The sequence below is a fragment of the Mercenaria mercenaria genome, chromosome 9 (assembly GCF_021730395.1).
Source record: "Mercenaria mercenaria strain notata chromosome 9, MADL_Memer_1, whole genome shotgun sequence".
Taxonomy (NCBI): domain Eukaryota; kingdom Metazoa; phylum Mollusca; class Bivalvia; order Venerida; family Veneridae; genus Mercenaria; species Mercenaria mercenaria.
Genome location: NC_069369.1, coordinates 81,718,114 through 81,736,794, shown reverse-complemented (window position 1 = coordinate 81,736,794; position 18,681 = coordinate 81,718,114). Strand labels below are relative to the sequence as shown.

Genomic DNA, 18,681 nt, shown 5'->3' with positions numbered 1-18,681 from the left:
ATAGACAAAGATGTTCACTGTGTAAACATATCCAACCTTTTTATAATCTCCCAGGTTCAATATTGATGCAGCATCTATAGATTATAAATTTAGGCAAAACAGCTAGAGCGTGACAGAATACTCTTACAATATTTTTTCTGTTTCATAATTTGTTTTAACTATTAATCTTTAATAATTTGTTTCTACGGCTGTTGCCTGTGGCCGCTCTAGAGCATTTATAAATGCCAATTGTCCATATAGTAGCAATTAAGTGTCTACAGATGACTCTGTGACTTTATTTGTACGTTTGGGGAGGGTGCTAAATGTGGCTTTCCTTGTTGGATATTCATCCCTGTTCATAAGAAATTAAGAAGAAAAAGTATTAGTACCAACCGATCTAGAAAACAACGCACCGGATGGAAGACTACAACGATATCTTAAAATGTTAGGTACTTCCGTGAATTTAGCAAAACCTATTTCGTGGATTTTGGACGCACAGAATTTGATATTTTTACAATCTTTTATTAAATTCTGATGAACCAGAATGGTGGAAAACATTGTTTTTATGGCACAGACAAAGAAGTGAGCACCTCAGTGAGGTAAACAGGAACCTGGACCTCTACCTATCCACCCATTTGTACATAATTTATTTTGACACTCGTGACTAGGTGACAGTTCGGGAAATATTTTGTTTATGTTATTATCAACAAATATTTTCTTAGGGCACCATGACCTGATAATTTTTTGCAAGACTTTAAATCCTCATAAAAATAATAAAGTAAACCCTGAGCGGGGCATTTGGTTGACCTGAGGTTCTGGGTTTTGTCCCGCTAAATGGAGAAAAACTTATATTTGACCCACACAGAAAGCGCCCTGTTCGTCTGCTTGACCCGCAAAAATATTCTTTGATGAGTCTCTAGTTCGAAAGTTCTGCCCCATGTCAATCAAAATCCCGGTGAATTGACATTGGATCAACGTCGGATTTTAGTTGGATTTGAAAGTTTTTTAGACATTGATACGTCGAGAATCCAACCATGATGCAACCTTAACCCAACCACAATCCAATCAAAACCCAACGTGTTAACGACTGCATTCTACCCTTAATTTAACTATTTTAGGCATTGAATTTCTGCTGTTTAAACGTTGGATTTTACTTGTGACCAAGCATATTATCAACACAATTATATCTTATTTTCTAATCTTTATTTCCTACTGTAGCAACATAAATAACTTTAAATAATAAGTCCAAAAGATAAAGTGTAGTCAATTATGCATGTCTCTTCAACACAGCTAAAACATCCACCTGAAATGTATAAAATACGAAGTTTTCATGTCCACTAAATCGAAATAAAAAAGCGAAAATGTTATTTCGTAAGAGCTAGAATCATAATCACTTCTTGCAAAACAAATATATAATATATCTAAGATTCAGATATCTTCCCTGACTTCCATACCTCATGTTTTTATTTCGATGTAAATGAAATGTGGAACCAAAATTTGTAGTCCTGTTTGGCACCATATAACCTATACTGTGTTGGTGCGCCGTAAAACCCAAATAAATAAATAAATCTTCCCTGACATCGCAAAAAAGTTTACAAACTTTGGTAGAATGCAGTTCTAAAAAACTGATCTTTTGATCTGTATCGCATTGGCGCAAGTAAGTATTAGAACAGTTGGTGGTAAAAAGACGCTTGGAGATGACAAATTAGAAAATGACGGAGCATTCAGTTTGCATCTCTACATCTACATCTACATCTTTCACCCAACCGTCGATTTCCGACTATCACTGGGCGGCGCTGTCAGAGAAACAGTTGTTAAAGAACTGATATGTTACAATGTTAAAAGAATAAAAGCTAAAAAAGACAGTATGCTACAGTTAAAATGGAACAGAGGCAACAGAATTACATACTGACCACCGCCAGCCTCTCTCTAAAGATACTGAGACTGGGGCTAGATTTAACATAAGTTGGTAGGCAGTTCCAGAGTCGGATGGTCCTAGGGAAGTAGGAGTTAGAAAAGTACTGAGTGTGAGACATGGGGATTAAGTAATTTAGGTTTCTAGTCGGAATAAAAAATAACTATAAAAATGGAAACACAAATCGTTCGCTGGTTAACAATAAAATTTGCACGTTGTCGACGAAGTTGACAATGTGTGACATTGTTGACGAAGCTGTTGGTGATAAATTGAAACCACAGTAAATGCAGCAATTGATAATAGCCAGTTTAGCGTAAAACTGTCCACCATCGAAAATAGTGAACCCTTTACTATTGACAATGAAGAAACATTGCAACCAAATACCTTAATTATTGTTAACAGGCAAGGAGTGAAAGAAAAATAAAGTATGTGCTTCACAAGAATCACTTGGTCATTTTGCAGAAAGGCATTCAGATTGAATACATGTAAACTTGGTACCTATTTAAATTTTAGAGTGTTGGTATTCTCCTTGCAGTTATTCCTACAAATTACAAAAAAAAAATATTTTACCTACCTACCTACCCATACTTCACCTGCTTGGGTCGGGATGGGGAAACAAAGAATATTTTAAATTTGGCCTAAGCCTACGTTTTAAAATATTTTACTCGCGTTGCAAACCGCTTTGTGTAAAGTGTTTGTAAACTGGCCAGTGATTTTTTTACTTTTTTTGGCAACAGCCCATGCCTTTTCAATTGGGAATTTTTAGCGCAATAAACTTCAAAATTGGGAAAAATTAACAAACCTTATAATAAAGAAATCATTTTCAAAAGTTTTATTTTAAGGTAAATTTATTTCATTCAAATATGCACTGAGGTTGAACAGACAGGTTATTTTCTGATGTCACAGGATCTGATGGCTCAGATAGCTTAGGGTCACCATGAGCTTCTGTTGATTTCGACTCGGATTTCTTGGACAGATCACTTTGCTTTTATGACGTTTGATTTGAATTTAATTTCTCTTTAACTTTACCAAAAGATGTTCGAATGTCTGGAGTACCGATGGCGTGTTTAAGTTTTATTTTCTTATTATAATATTTGGAATTATGCAACATTTTTCGATAATTTAGGTAATTTTCTAACAATTTTTTTTCCGACTCATTTTGACGCATGAAAAAGCGTTTAGCGACCGTGATGAAAGTCATACTAAATGCCGTACTATGCCGTGACCCGTTTTATGTAAACAACGCGCTTCGAGTTGGTAACAAAATTCTGCGAATAAACCATAATTAGAGTCGGAATTTTTATGATTACTTGCGTCGTTTTAGTTCAACTTTCACAAGAAATCAATATAATTGGGAAAAATCATCTTCTTTTGGGGAATTTTTAAGCATTTTTTGGGAATTTTGACCATTTTTTTCAATTGGGAAGACGCCGAATTTCGGAGTCAAATCGGCGCAAAAAAATCACTGCTGGCTCTATCTAACCTCTCCAATGTATCAAATTTAGTGTTATTTCTAGAGCTCAAAAAGGGCAGGGTGCTGCCTAAAATGAGCAGGGTGCTGTACGAAAGGGGCAGGGTGCTCTTTTAGACATGTAAGTTACCAAAGCAGTAGTTGCATTTCTAGATGTCTATAGTTAATATGTATTCCATTTATCTTTATTGCACACTTAAAAGAAATGTCACAGAATAAAGTGGTAAATCTTCCCAAAACCAGTAACATAGTTTACAAAGGCTTTTTACTTACTTTATAGGTTAGGTTAAACCATTCAAGCCTTTCTCTTAAAAAATGTCACCAAGAATGTCAACTTATTCATATGAATATGAAATAGTGGAGGGCCTTAATATAAGCTTAATCTTGAAACCAAGATCATGTTGTAAACAACATAGTAAAAGGCCTTTTTCATGTCACATTGTAAACTAATAATTATCAAAAGTCATGCTGGATTGATCAGGTCTTTCATCAGTATTTCATTAACAGAAAAGTGCTACTACAGTCAGGTTAAAGTTTACTAAAACGCATATCCAAAATATACTATCCGGATACTGGTACACATTTCGGAATGTTGTCTGAAAATAGTTTTTACACAGTTTACATGACCCACAAGGTTAAACCAGACATACTTCTTAAAATTTTGATGTTTCTCATCATAAAAAATACACCAACAGTCAGCTTTTTTAAAGGAAATATGGAAAAGTTGCATACGACATCGGGAGTAATAAGACTCGTGAACGGACATTCTAACCTTACTTTTATTTTCGATATTCATTAAAATTTGTGCATTATCTAGTTGAAATCACAGTAGAATCAAACTGCATTGATATATACTTTGTTATTATACTAAACAAAAAAATCGTCGAGGCATGTCAACAGGGAAATTGGCGGGATTTAGCAGAATATCAAAAGCAAGAGGGCACATTTTAAGGGCAGCATGGCGGCAGTAAAAAAGGGCAGGGCGGGGTGCCCCGCTGCATCGCTCTAGAAATAACATTAAAATTACAGAAATAGTGTAAACAAAAGCCGTCTTATCTGGAGGATGTGTGACTAATAGACAAACATGTGTAGAGAAGACCCTGGGTTATAAAAGTTTAAGAGTCTAATAATTTATTCATGTTCAATGTATATTGATTTCCTGTACAAAATTTATTATTATTGTTCTAATTCTAAAAGCAGACAGTTTAACAAAGAACAGCATTGCACTTTCTTCCAGTTCGACCAGAATCCAACGTCGTATAGACATCTAAATCTAACGTCTACTAGACGTCATGAATATTACGTTGAACAGACGTTGACGTTGTATTTAGGTCGCCGACATCGCGACCAAAATGCAACGTTGTTTCGACGTCATGTGTTTGTTGGGAATTGGCTACTGACAGATATCAATCATGCCTTTCGCCGACTGACACTGTTTAATACAATAATGCCGGTCATTATCAACAATTGATAAACAATGTGAAGAGCAGCCTAGGCTATTATCGTGTTTTCACAACTTGTTAATTACAGGGTTTCCTCTGGGTCAATTTCACTTTGCGCCAACAAATTCGCCAATCAGGAAAAGTTTGCGCCAGTGGCTCTCAAGTTGGAGCCAATAGTCTGTGATGGGCGACATACCATTTTCTTTTTCAATCTCTTTTTCATTTGATTCTTTACAGTAACCATGCAATTTGCTCTTGAATCAGTCTATCCTAATATCACATTAAATCAGAAATAGTTTTTAATCTTCTCAACCATTTTCAAGAACATTTTCTAAACAAAAGTAATTGCTCAATCTATAAAATTATCCCTTTATATAGTTTGCCATTTTTAATTATCTCCCTTTAAGGGTCATTTTCACTAAATAGATGTTTTTAAAACATGAATATTTATCCTAATATCACATTGAATCAAAAAAAGTTTTTAATCTTCTCAACCATTTTCAAGAACATTTTCTAAACAAAAGTAATTGCGCAATCTATTAAATTATCCCTTTATATAGTTTGCCATATTTAATTATCTCCCTTTAATGTCATTTTCACTTAATAGATGTTTTTAAAACATGAATATTTATCTCTTTATTCTTTTAACTTTTTATTTCAAAATTAATTTAGGTCATTTATCAAAAACAGTGTTGTTTTATATTATTTTGTAACTTTTGAAAAGCTTTTTAAAATGCTTAAGTTTTATTATATATATAAGTAAATTTCTAGTTCCTTTCATACATACTAATGTATAGCGAAAATACCACCTACAGGTATTATTAGCACTTTGTTTTGAAGCTCTGGGGTTGAGCTTTTTAAATTATCCCCCGTGTATCAATGCTTTACGTTGGGCACGTAAAAGAACCAAAAGAACTGCTTTAGTTCATTTGTATCTCAAAAATTCTCCGATTGAAATTATACGACCGCGACTGAAATTTATGAACGCGTAGATTTATTAAACAACGCTGTGCAAAATTTATCTATTTACGATCGAAGAATATGTGTATCTTTTGATCGAGCTTTGACGTGTCATTATTTCCGGCATTTTCTCGGTCTCGATTACTTCGGCGAATCTGATTGTCATTAAAATAACCTGTAAATTTATCTCGCGTTTTTTTTTTTTTTTGCATCATAAAAAGATGGTGCATTAGACGAAGCACGCAGCTAATATTTCGTTTCATTTGCTTTCGTGTAAGTAGGCGGGGCTAAATTTGGCGAATGAGATTGACTGATAATCGTTCTTGCGTGGAGGAACGCTCTAGTGACTCCGCGAAGTTTTAAATTATGCCCCGAGGTGTAAATCGGTATTGACACGTTGTGTATTGTCTTCGTGTAGTGTTAAATATCGGATAATCCGTTATTGCGTCATTGAGAAAGATCAGAAGATCAGATCGACGATTATCTTGTAGGCGCCAATGGAATTCGCCAATTGAATATTTTTAGCGCCAGAATTTATATTTTGTCGCATTTGGCGCCATTGGCGACCGACAACGGGAACCCTGTTAATTAGTAGTATTCATACAGCTTATGATGTATTGTTATTTGTCTTGCTGACGTAAAATAAAGGAAGTGTCTACCCGTCCGGTAACCAGATGCCTAGCCTGCGTTCTAGCCATCCGGTTACCGGACCATCCGGTAATTGATTTCTTAATGAATATAATTATATGTAATGATTTTATATAGTTTTAACTGTTATTTACTTAAGGTATCAATACTTATCTGTAATTGAAATATTGTATATATTTTCATTGTCTCAAACAGATTACCGAGTTTTCAGTTGATAAAACAAATGAGATAGTGTTTGTATACAAATCCGTTGCTATTCTATTTTTAGAAATGATAAAACATTGATCGCCGAACGTCCATGTTATTTTGTAAAAAGTGATGTTTTTCTAACGGCCTAAACTTTAATTCTTAAAACACAAATTTACAAATATTTTTTTTGATGAATGGAAAGCAATTCATTAAATAATTTTGACTATTATTTCAAAATAAAAAGGATTAATTATGAACGCTTAACTACTGTTTTTCTAAATGTTTTGAACATCACACTGCCGCAGTTGAAATTAAATGTCATTTAAAACAGTTATTCATTTAAAAAAAATATTTGAATACTAAAATATGAAACTTTTAAGTATTTCAAAACTGTTTTAATTTTGCAAATCCGATCCCATAAAAACATTGTTTTGCCCGCTACCAGATGAACAGATTTTAATGAGTGACGTCACGACGATCTCGCCATTATTTATTTTGGCAAACTTTCATTTTATCAACTGAATAATGCAGTGATTTATTTGAGACGTTTAAAAGTAAATCTTTAGTATGTATTCACACAAAATATTGTTTGCAGATAAGTACCCAGGGTTTCCACTGGGCACATTTTTTTTCCGCCACTTAAATTTTTTAAAGAAAAAGTTGCGTGCGGCGGACGGAGGATGAATAATGTCGAAAAAATTAGAATGAATTTAATACCACTCAATTAGTTCAGTTTTTAATATTTATTTTCTACATTCCACAAATAACTCAACAAGCAGATACATACACATTAAAACTGATTTATCATGTAAGGATAAGTAGTCAGTTCAAAATTATATACCATTTTTTTGAGTCGGCTAAACGCTGTCAAGCGTTTGACGAGTCCTTGCTATCGCACGATTTCTCATTCTTAAATGGCCTCACAACACAGCGAAGTGATGTAGTTCCATTGGATTGTCCCTAATTTCAAAGAGTTCATTGATCGAATGAAGTTCATTTATGTCAATCCTATTTGCTATGACCAATATACGATGTAATCTGTCATATTTATGACTTGTAATTGTGCAATACTCGAATAAAGCCACGTATTTTCTTCCGCGGTAACTCATTAAGCATAAACACGCATAACGATTCTGCGGGATTTGGTAATACATTTGCGCATATGATTACGGTGACGAATTTTATGCCCTTTTGTCACAAAATAGCAAATATGATGTTCACAAATTCAAATAAAAACTGCATATTAACTTATTAGCCAAATTATCCATTTGTTACCCTGTCCGTTTCAAAAAATAATCTTTAAAATCATTGCGCAAATAGCAAATTTATTGTGCTGTGCATTTTATGAATTGCGCAGGCTTACAAAGCTTGCGTAACATCCAGCGAAAGACAAAATATAGTTCCAGAACATACTGCTAGTATTTTATTGAGTGGGTACCTCTGAAAGCATTGGAATGTCTCTTATCAAAGAGTTTACCACATCGATGAAATTAAATTATGACAGCTTCATTTTAAATGACCCGAATAAGATATGTGCAGTACGTTAATTCTTCCGCGAGACTTCGCGGATGAATCCTAACTACATTTTGGACACTTCTCGGCGAACACGCGTGACCTGTTTATAACTTTGCGTGGGTTGAATTTTGCAGTCAGTAAACGGATAAATTATCGGAAGAAGAAGCTCTTACTGGTTTGTTTAGTTACTACTGATATTAACAAGAGCACCGCCTTGCGGATGCTGACGCTCATCTGATTTTTTTTGTGTAATAGAAATATTGTCCTACCCATGATTTTCTAAGTCTAAAAAGGGCCATCATTCTTGCAAAAAGCAGGATAGAGTTATGTTTCTTGATGTTTAGTGTCCACTTATGATGGTGAAAAACTGTTGCAAGTTTTAAAGCAATAGCTTTGATAGTTTATGAGAAAAGTTGACTTAAACATAATACTCAACCAAGAAAATGATTTTCTAAGTCCAAAAGGGGCAATAATTATTGCAAAAAGCAGGATGGAGTTATGTTGCTTGCTGTACAGGGTCAGCTTATGATGGTCAACAAGTGTTGCAAGTTTCAAAGCAATAGCTTTGATAGTTTAAGAGAAAAAGTTGACCTAAACATAAAACTTAACCAAGAAATCTGATATTTTCTAAGTCCAAAAGGGGCCATAAATCTTGCAAAAAGCAGGATGGAGTTATGTTTCTTGCTGTAAAGGGTCAACTTATGATGGTCAACAAGTGTTGCAAGTCTTAAAAGAATAGCTTTGATAGTTTAGGATAAAAGCTGACCTAAACATAAAACTTAACCAAGAAAACTGATTTTCTAAGTCCAAAAGGGGCAATAAATCTTGCAAAAAGCAAGATGGAGTTATGTTTCTTGATGTACAGGGTCTGCTTATGATGGTGAAACGAAACAACTTTTTTATGAAAAGATTTAAATAAGAGGTAATTTAACCGTAAACTTCAATGTCAGATACTGCCAATTGCTGCTAAATGTCTTCGTATCATCACAATTTGTAAAATATATTGTTGAAACTGGAGAAAAGTGTAATCGTATCCGGATATAATATTTTGGGTAAATATCGAGCTGTGTTATGAAACTTTAACATTCAAGTAACATACATGATAGATATTATTGTAACAGAAATGATTCTAGAATTTATTTTTATTACGCCTACATATAATCTATGTCAGACTCGTATTCTAGTCCTGAGGCATGATTTGAAAGTAAAAAGATGAAGTGACAGTCATACTTTGGATATTGTAATACTAGAAAGAATCTAGATCGTAACCTTTTTTGGAATTTTGACTGGTTTGGATAATTTGCTTACGATTCAGGTTCGCAAAAAAATGAAACCGTCACCCATTCTGCTTTTCATGATGACACATGGCTTGACTTTTGCAGTCAGTAAGCGGATAAATTATCCCGAGAAAGAGCTCTTACTGATTTGTTTAATTACTACTGATTTTAAAAATGATTTTATTTATTTTACGAGAAATAAACAAATCGGCGAAACATTAAATTGTATTTTCTTGTAGTTTTTGAAATCGAAAGTAGATCGTTATGTTAGAGTGCTTTGACGAAACGAAACAATTTTTTTTATGAAATGATTTAAATAATTTCACCGTAAACTTCAATGTCAGATACTGCCAATTGCTGCTAAACTGTCTTCATATCATCACAATTTGTAAAACATATTGTTGAAACTGGAGATTTTGGCGGTATAAAAGAAAGTGTAATCATATCCGGATATAATATTTTGGGTAAATATCGAGCTGAGTTATGAAATTTAAACATTAAAGTAACAGACATGATAGATATTATTGTAACAGGAATGATTCTAGAATTTATTTTTATAATACATACATAGAATCAATATCAGACTTATATTCTAGTGCTGAGGCATGACCTGAAAGTCAAAAAATATGAAGTGACAGTCATTCATACTTTGAATATTGTAATACTAAAAAGAATCTAGGTAATATTTAGAAATTGAAACATAAAATTTTCAGTTAGAAATCGCACCAAAGGCTGTATCAAGGGTCTACATTTTCAAAATTTCCTTGTGGTGGTACCCCAAACCCTACTTGCAGGAGGGGGTATCCTCCCACACCCTCCCCCCATATTGCCACTTTACAGTTTGATACATTTGCCCTTTTACCACCTGCCACAATGCCCATTTCAAAATCTGACTGCAGTTCAAAGCAGGAAGGAACACCCCTCCCCACACCCACCCTGCTACCGACCACGTAAAAATGGCTCAAACATTTTTTTCAGCCCAGTCTGGGCCTGTCTGTCTACATGAATCAAAACGGATCATTGAAAGTACATAGACTTGGGGACTACTGACATGGTTTTGAAGGGGTTAACAGGTCTGAAATTGAATAAATGATGGTTTTAACTAAAAAAGAACTGCATTTATTAATATTGGTTATCTTTTCCGAAATTGGTAGCTAGTCCGAGTAACTTCTCTAAGTTTCGAATGCGCAATTTTCCTGTCAGTGTAAACATTCATGACACTATATATTGACACTCAGCAACATTTACATATCTTTAAACGCAAAAGTAAGTATACTTTAAATTCACATCCCTTATAATATGATTGAACAATACCTAGCGTGTGACACGGTTATTGCCAGGCCCCTTATCTGTAAAATATCTGAACAGTTCTTTCGTCCATCCGTTACAAATTGTATGTGGCAATCCGCGCTAATAAATTTCAATATATAAATTATCATATTCAAATTTTATCATGTGCGAATATATACCAGCCGATAATTGCCTGTTTTGGTAATGCCGGAGGCAAATGTTTACTGGAAAAATATTTATAGTCATGGGCAGTATCTTAGTGTCACCTGTCAAATTGTAGTTAGTACTTTCAACATTTTTATTTTTGCGAACCACTCGTCAATTTTAGAGAAATATATTGGGTTTAAATACTTGTATAATGTCAATCAAAGTTTTACTAGGCATCGATTGAATGTCCATTTCATCTATTGTAACAAAATCTCTGTTCAGCTGGGGAAAAAAACTAAAACCAAATTGAAACTGGTAGACTATACTACCAGTACATCAATCATTAGCCGACTCTCAGGCCCTTCAGGCCTTTGATTTCAATCTCTTTTTCATTGATACTTTAACCATGCAATTTGCTCTTGAACCAGTCTATCCTAATATCACATTGAATCAAAAATAGGTTTTAATCTTCTCAACAATTTTCAAAACAAATCTATAAAACTATCCCTATATAGAGTTTACCAATTTTGAATTATCTCCCTTTAATGGTCATTTTTCACTACTAAGATGTTTCGAAAACATGAACATTTAACTCTTTAATTTCTAACTTTTTATTTCAAACTTTATATAAGGTCATTTATCCAAAACAGCGTGTTTTATTTTATTTTATGACATTTGAAAAGCTTTTTAAAAAGCTTAATGTTTCGTTATATATAAATCTAATTTTCTATAATGTTTCATACAAAAAAATGTATAGCGAAAATACCACCTAAAGGTTCAAGTAGCTCTTTATTTGATGCCCTTGGATGGGGCCGTGTATCAATGCTATATGTTGGGCACGTAAAAGAACCAAAAGAACTGCTTTAGTTCATTTGTATCTCAAAGATTCTTCGACTGAAATTGTATGAACGCGCTGAAATATGGGACTGAAATTTACGAGCGCATAGATATATTTAGAAGTAATATTTTACGATCGCGCAAATTTGTCTAAATATCTATCGCGCAAATTTATCTATAATTTCTTCGAATTGTCATTATTATCGATTACTTCGGCAAATGGGCTTGATATTAAAAATAACTTCCGTTTTAGTCTCAAGAAAATGGGTGGGGCTTTAGACGAAGCGCTCAGCAAATATTTCGTTTCATTTGCTTCCGTAATAGTAGGCGGGGCATAATTTGGCGAATCAGATTGACTGATAATCGTTCTTGCGTGGAGGAACACTCTTGTGACTCGGCGAAGTTTTAAATTATGCCCAGAGATGTAATTCGGTATCGACACGGTGTATTGTCTTCATGTATTGCTAAATATCAGATTATCCGTGACACGCTGTGTATAATATTATTGATCGGTGATAGTCGGCACGATTCTATTGTAACGGTGTTGTTTGAGACGATATCTGGTAGTAAAACAGACCGCTATACAGGTTTACCTCGGATGTTTATTTTACGTAAATTTAAAATTGTTAACTGGAATTTTTTTTCTCCAATTTAATTTTATTTTCGCCAAAAAAGGAATTGGCGAATAGCAGCGGAAACCCTGAGTATCGATATCTTTAGTAAATAACAGGTATCATTGCTTATTCATTAGGAAATCTATTACCGGATGGCACCGGACGGCTAGACACTTCCTAAAATAAAACTTATCTTATCTTATTACTGAACAACAAATTGGATAATTAAAACCATTATTTTGTGTGTTGATACGATTATATGAGCTGGTTGGCCATTACGATCTATAGCAAATATATTATCATTTGGCCCAAATAAAAATGCTTTAAATAAGCAAAAATTATAAGTATTGAATAGGTATGATGAAAGAAATGAAATTTAAAACAGATATTTTATCAAGAATTTAATGCTTACTTTCGTTTTCCATATTAGTCAGCTGTTTTCGCGACCATGGTTTTCGGTCATTTCCTACGAGATTTTCTAGTGCAATCTAAATAAAAAGTCTGCATTTAAGAAAAATATGACAACTGTTGCAAAAGCAGCTTTTATTTTGAAGCATTTTCCGAAAATAAAACGTGCAAAGGCACCAAACCCGACCTACTTTTAGGCAATGTTGCACCATATAACTGGTTATTTCTGCGGGTAGGTAATTTCTGCGATATTTTGCGGGTCTCTTCCAGCCGCAAAAATTAAATTCGCAAATATTTCGTAGTTTCGTATATCGGATCGCCCCGTTTGTCGCCTCTTTTTACCTGTGTACTTTAAATTACTTAATCAATACACGTATCCCGCTAGTAGCCCCTCGCTTAACTTTTGTAACACTAGCAGTAAAATACAAAAGAATTTATCAGTTTATGTGTACAATCAATTAGCCAGTTTGGTGTTTGTGATAGTTCAAGCAAGATTTGTAAATTAATGGCTCTGCTGAAATACCTTGTTAGAAAAGGCTTGCCGGATCCCAACGGGCCCTTGTCTGATAGCTTGTCGCCACGAGAAATAAACGACTGCAATGAAATTGTAAAAAAATTAACTGACGGTGAAAATAGGTGCGATTCTGAAATAACGCAAGTTCATCAAGTAAAAAGAGGGGAAAATATGCAACGTATTCGCCGAAGGATCGGGCACAAATTGCAAAATATGCAAGTATGCATGGACCGACATAGAGACATTTCCGCAATGAATTTCCCAGTCTTAGAGAAAGCACTGTGAGATATTTCAGAGACAGGTATAAAACGGAGATTAAAACCTCAAAGAAACGCAAGTTGAATTTTGATGATGATCCGTCTGAACTCTCCATGGATAAACGCAGAAATTAAAGTAACCTCTCTACAGAAATCCGCAGAAACTAAAATTGCGGAAATTAGTATACCCATTTTCATGCCCAAAACAATTTCCGATCAATAACTAGAGAACCACTTGACCCAGAATGTTAAAACTTCATAGGATGATTGTACATGCAAAGTAGATGACCCCTATTGTTTTTGGGGTCACTCTGTTAAAGGTCAAGGTCACAGGGGCCTGAACATTGAAAACCATTTCTGGTCAGTAACTTGAGAACCACTTGACCCAGAATGTTGAAACTTAATAGGATGATTGATCATACAGAGTAAATGACCCCTATCGATTTTGGGATCACTCTGTTAAAGGTCAAGGTCACAGGGGCCTGAATATGGAAAACCGTTTCCGATCAATAACTTGAGAACCTCTTGACACAGAATGTTAAAACTTCATAGGATAATTGGACATGCAGATTAAATGACCCCAATTAATTTTGGGGGTCACTGTTTTAAAGATCAAGGTCACAGGGGCCTGAACATGGAAAACCGTTTCCGGTCAGTATCTTGAGAACCACTCGACCCAGAATGTTGAAACTTTATAGGATGATTGGTCATGCAGAGTAAATGACCCCTATTGTTTTTGGGGTCACTCTGTTAAAGGTCAAGGTCACAGGGGCCTGAACATTGATAACCATTTCCGATCAATAACTTGAGAACCTCTTGATCCAGAATGTTGAAACTTCATAGGATGATTGAACATGCAGAGTAGATGACCCCTATCGATTTTGGGGTCACTCTGTTAAAGGTCAAGGTCACAGGAGCCTGAACATGGAAAACAATTTCCGATCAATAACTTGAGAACCACTTGACCCAGAATGTTGAAACTTCAGAGGATGATTGAACATGCAGAGTAGATGACCCCTATTGATTTTTGGGTCAGTCTATTAAAGGTCAAGGTCACAGGGGCCTGGTCATGTAAAATCATTTCTGGAAAATAACTTGAGAACCACTTGACCTAGAATGTTGAAACTTAATAGGATGATTGGACATGCAGAGTAGATGACCCCTATTTATTTTGGGGTCACTTGATCAAAGGTCAAGGTCACAGGAGCCTGAACATTGACTTGAGAACCACTAGGCCAAGAGTGTTGAAACTTATCGGGATGAATGGCCATGCCAAGTAGATGATCCCTATTGCAGCCAACCATCAGTGTCCCTTTGACTTTCGCTCCTGACCCCTATTGACTTCTTGCCTATACGACTTTGCATTGGGGGAGACATGCGCTTTTTTACAAAAGCATCTTCTAGTTTTAGATAAAGTCTGTGGAAGTTGCATTTAAAACAGTATACTTTGACCCCTGAAAATATGATCTTGACTCTTGAAAATCTGATTTTGACCCTTGAAAATTTAGGCTGAAGTGTCAATGATTCTTGAGGTTCAGAACCTACCGAAAGGCCTGCCCTGAAAGAGAAAATACTAAGGTCCCCACTGGGGCTTGAACCACAGACCTTATGGTCCGGCGGACACTCTAACTATGTCGTTAAAGGGTTAACCCAGCAGTAAGGCTGTTGGAAGTGGCCTATAAACCTACTATCACTACACTTCTCCTCCTGTACTTTTCAGAGGTCTCCAGAATGTAGAGACTTACCCTAAGCCTTCTTTACACAAGGGAAACAATCTGTTTATATAGTGATATTGTTGAGTGAACACCATTTCTTAATCCCAATCCTGCCCATGTTATATCAGTGTAAAGGAAAAGTAACCTATCTATGATAAATGTCATGTATGATTACACATTTATGCATCTAACAGTCTCAAAATTGATTTCTTAGATTTTCTCATATTTCTAGATATTTTTCCCATACTTTGACGCATATGTATGGGTAGTCGAGATTGTTCTATTTCCAGCAGTAGCCTTTTCAACATAGTTCACCTTGTGAAATTCTGTGGGTTTTGACTTTTTTAAAAATTTGTCTGTTTGTTGACAAATTTCACTACAAAAAAATGTTCTACTTTCCCCAGGGCAATCAATTATTTGATCTTTACATAGTTTTGTATTCAGGTTGCTAATCCATGTGGCAAGTATGCATGCTTTTTTCATGATTAGTGGTAAAAAGTGGGTAGTTTGCATGAGGATCTAGGTCAATAGTCATCTAAGCCTATCATAAAGTCTTTGCGGAGTTGTCTCCATTTTTTCCAAATATTTCATCCGGGATCATTTTTTTCAGCTCAAATAACTCTTTTTCAGGAAATTATATTTTGATATTTTTTTCAGTCCTTTTATTTTGATGCAGTTGACTTCACATACATCTAATAATGATAGCTCCTATCTGAAGTCTGTATTTTCAGTTACAATGCCTACAGAATGACCCTCCATGCTCACTGCATGAGTCCGTCAAACATGCTCGTCGCCATTAAAGTAAATCCTGAGAGAGAAAATACCAAGGTCCCCACTGGGGCTTGAACCCCTTAGGCGGACACTCTAGCCACCTCGCTAAAGGGTTACCCCAACAGCCTTTGTTGGAAGTGGCCTATAAACATACTATCACTACAGTAATATGAATGTGTCTCCGGTAGTCAAAATAATTTGACAGATCGAAGGACCAAAATAATAGAGGATAAATCACAGTACACCGTCATGTAAAGTTTTTAGTTTTATCACTTGCCCATATTGTCGTGTAGACGCGGTAAACTTTTATCATGTACAGTACATACACAGGTTTAAATCACCACAAAATTCGTAATTTTGGAAAATATTTGATAATTTTTACATAAAACAATGAGGAATAGAATCCCCTTTCGATACATGTAAGTTTCATTTGAATTTATTTCATACTCGCAACAAAATCATCATTTAAACCCAAATTTCAGCGATGACAATTTCATCGGAAATTTCCTCCACTATTTCGGTCTTTTAAGTGTTTGACGCGAGTGGAGATACTGCCAATGTTGGGCGGTTAAAACTGCCCCTGGTTTTAACCGGCGGTTTTAACCGGTTAAAACCGCCCCGGTCAATACTCCCTGAAGTGGTCAATACCGGTCAATACTGGTCGATTGGTCAATACTGGTCAATTAATCAATACTGACTGTTAAGATATTTTGCAAAGTTTATGAACAATTAAATAATGACTGTTATGGGGCATTTGGGACTTGATTATGGTGAATGCAGGCATTATTATTTAGTTAAAGCAACCTAATCAGTACTCCTAAATTGGTCAGAAGTGGTTGATTGGTCAATATTGGATGAATTTTTACTGGTCATTGAACATTTTCTGTTAGATCATAGATTACAAAGATATATTATTTTTCTACAAAAATATCACAGTAAGTGGAAAAACTACTAATTTAACTGAACTTAATTTGCAGAAAGTATTAAACTGTAGCAGTAAGTGTTTGATTCACAAGTAATAAATCTATTTTTACTGTTATAAATAATTCAATGAAAAATTGCTGTGAACACCTGGACCTTTTGATGGAAGTGGTTTGTGTTTTGATAGCTATTGTCACATTGCCTAATTGACACCATGTCTTACAATATACAATATGTTGCTGGCCTGTTTATCTCCACAGTCACTAATTTAGCTGTCATGATCATTAATCCCACTGTACAATTCTCAATGATTGAACATGATAACTTTATTTTGAAAATAATTAATGCAATCAAAGTATAGACCAGTATTGACCACTACATATACTGATCAGGTATATTGTGTGGGACCAAAATTTGTATTGACCAGCACTGTCCATTTCAATGAGTGTAATTGATAGTAATAAAATCTTTAATTAATTTAAAATAAAGGCTACTGTAAGAAGATAAAAGCATTGAATAAACTAGTATTGACTAGTCTTAAGTATATTGTCCAAAATGGAGCCTGAACAGGGCACATTGACAAGGACCAAAATTGAATCGGCCAGTATTGAGCACTATACTTTTTAATGAACAAAATTTTATATTATTCAAATTGCTTTATTATTTAATTTATTTTTATATTACTATTACAGCCTATGATAAGCTGTGAATGTACATTATGTAAAAGTGTTGAATAAACCAGTATTGACCAACTAAAAGTGACCATAGTATTGAATCGACCAGTATTGACCGGTATTGACCAGTATTGACCGGTTTAAACCAGTATTGACCGCAGGCCCGGTCAATACTCATATTGACCGGCTTTTTGCCAACATTGGATACTGCCCATAAGAAAAATAACTAAACAAGAAATATCTTTCACTTCACTCGTGAACAACAGCTACCCCACTCTTGGAAATATTGCATATGATGTTCTTTAGGTTAGGCTATTTCTCATTGTTATGACTAGATATCAGGAGGCAGTGGCTAGAGATACCGTAAAAACTTGAAGTCTAGAGTTCCGGTTCCAAGCCTTCTCGATAACTGGTATACAGGCTGTCAATAGGTCCAGTAATACACAATAGTGAAAATAGTATTCCCTACACTGGAGTCGTCACTCTATAATTTTAGTGGTGGAAGGGGTTTCTTACCGTAACAGTCAGATACAAATGCATATGAATAACTACCTAAAATGGCCTTGGATTTCAACTAGCCGATTATAACATCTATGTTTGGTGGAGTCTGACTGTGAAGAGAGAAGCTCTTCTTCAATAATTGGTCCGTCTAGCCTTGTGACCTTTTTTCTCTTCACTGATTGACTGTTCTTCCTGTGACCTCTGACTGCGTCCCCACCACATTACACTTAAGAAATGGCAATGGTGGGCCTCAAGTGGTTATTAGGTGGAATTAGCAATCAAAAATAAGAGACAATTTCAAAACTCAAATATACAGTTAAGATTTTCTTGTAAATAAGATTTTGTTTGTTTTGTTTTTTGAAATACATTGTAAGTGATAGGAAGCAGAAGTATTTTATTATCCTTTAATTCTGGGAAAAACATGATTGCCAATTTGACAAATTATAAGTAGTAATAAGTAATATGTGTGGGGTAATGGAAGCATTTTTTATCGGGACTGATTAAGTATTTTTCATTTCCATTGTTCTCATAAACTGTTTAATTTGTTCAACTTTTTGAGAAATAATGGTGACTAACGGATATTGTTGTTAAGATTTCATATTCAGTGTGGCTCCAAGTCCAACCAGTGTCAGAGCT

General features: G+C 34.8%; 1 protein-coding gene across 2 annotated transcripts in view; it reads left to right on the top strand.

Annotated features, from left to right (window-relative positions):
• The first annotated feature begins 441 nt into the window (after nucleotides 1-441).
• Nucleotides 442-18,681, top strand: part of LOC123547594 (E3 ubiquitin-protein ligase MARCHF5-like) — a 43,429-nt gene continuing 25,189 nt past the window's right edge. For both annotated transcript variants that reach the window (XM_053551880.1, XM_053551881.1), the window contains exon 1: nucleotides 442-578. The gene's annotated coding sequence lies outside the window, so the exon portion shown is untranslated. The remainder of the gene's footprint in view (nucleotides 579-18,681) is intronic.